Source organism: Chiloscyllium plagiosum, unplaced genomic scaffold, assembly GCF_004010195.1.
Source record: "Chiloscyllium plagiosum isolate BGI_BamShark_2017 unplaced genomic scaffold, ASM401019v2 scaf_7331, whole genome shotgun sequence".
In the NCBI taxonomy this organism is placed as follows: Eukaryota; Metazoa; Chordata; class Chondrichthyes; order Orectolobiformes; family Hemiscylliidae; genus Chiloscyllium; species Chiloscyllium plagiosum.
The window spans coordinates 1-756 of record NW_025194149.1 but is presented as its reverse complement, the minus strand read 5'-3'; the positions used below and the strand labels follow the sequence as shown (position 1 = coordinate 756).

The window sequence follows — 756 nt, the reverse complement described above, 5'->3', positions numbered from 1 at the left end:
GTATCTCTGCCATTCCCACAAAATTCTCCGGCAAATCTGCAGCGTCTCCTGCCTCATCTCGTTATTCCGACCTGACTGGGAATGAAGGAGGGGGAATAAAAGAGGAGGAGAAGTAGAAGTGCTTGTGGAATAATGGAAAGAAACCACAGACATAAGTAATAGTTCGGAATATTAAAAAAAATGGCATTCACTGTTGGAACTTAACCCGGATCACCAAATCATAACTGGGTGAAAGTCCACAAACGTGCTCAGTTATTTTTGCGAAGACTTGAAACACCAAGCCCAAGTATGAACGCAACAAGTAGGCACCGCTGGGAGTTGAACCCAGGATTTCTTGTTTACGAGACAAGCGCTTTAACCAACTAAGCCACGGCGCCACAGCAGCACCCCCCTCACTCATCCATATTTTGTTTTAAAATGGCATTCATTGTTGGAACTGAACCTGGATCACCAAATCATAACAGGGTGAAAGTCCAAAAAGACGCTCAGTTATTTTCACAAAGACTTGAAACACCAAGCCCAAGTCTGAACGCGACAAGTAGGCACCACTGGGAATTGAACGCATGATCTCTTGTTTACTAGCCAAGCGCTTTAACCAACTAAGCCACGGCGCCACAGCAGCGGCACCCTCATTCATCCATATGTGGAGTTGCTTAACCACTTCCTCACAGTCCTTGGACATGTGTTTTCGGATCAATGTTGCTCACAGAGAATTGTATTCAATCCTCGAATTTTCAAATACAAACAGTTTATAGC

General features: G+C 44.4%; 1 non-coding gene across 1 annotated transcript; it reads right to left on the bottom strand.

The window, feature by feature from the left end:
• Positions 1-303: 303 nt before the first annotated feature.
• Positions 304-377, bottom strand: trnat-cgu. Its single transcript has one exon. It is a non-coding gene; the product is annotated as a tRNA-Thr (tRNA).
• Between the last annotated feature and the right edge of the window lie 379 nt (positions 378-756).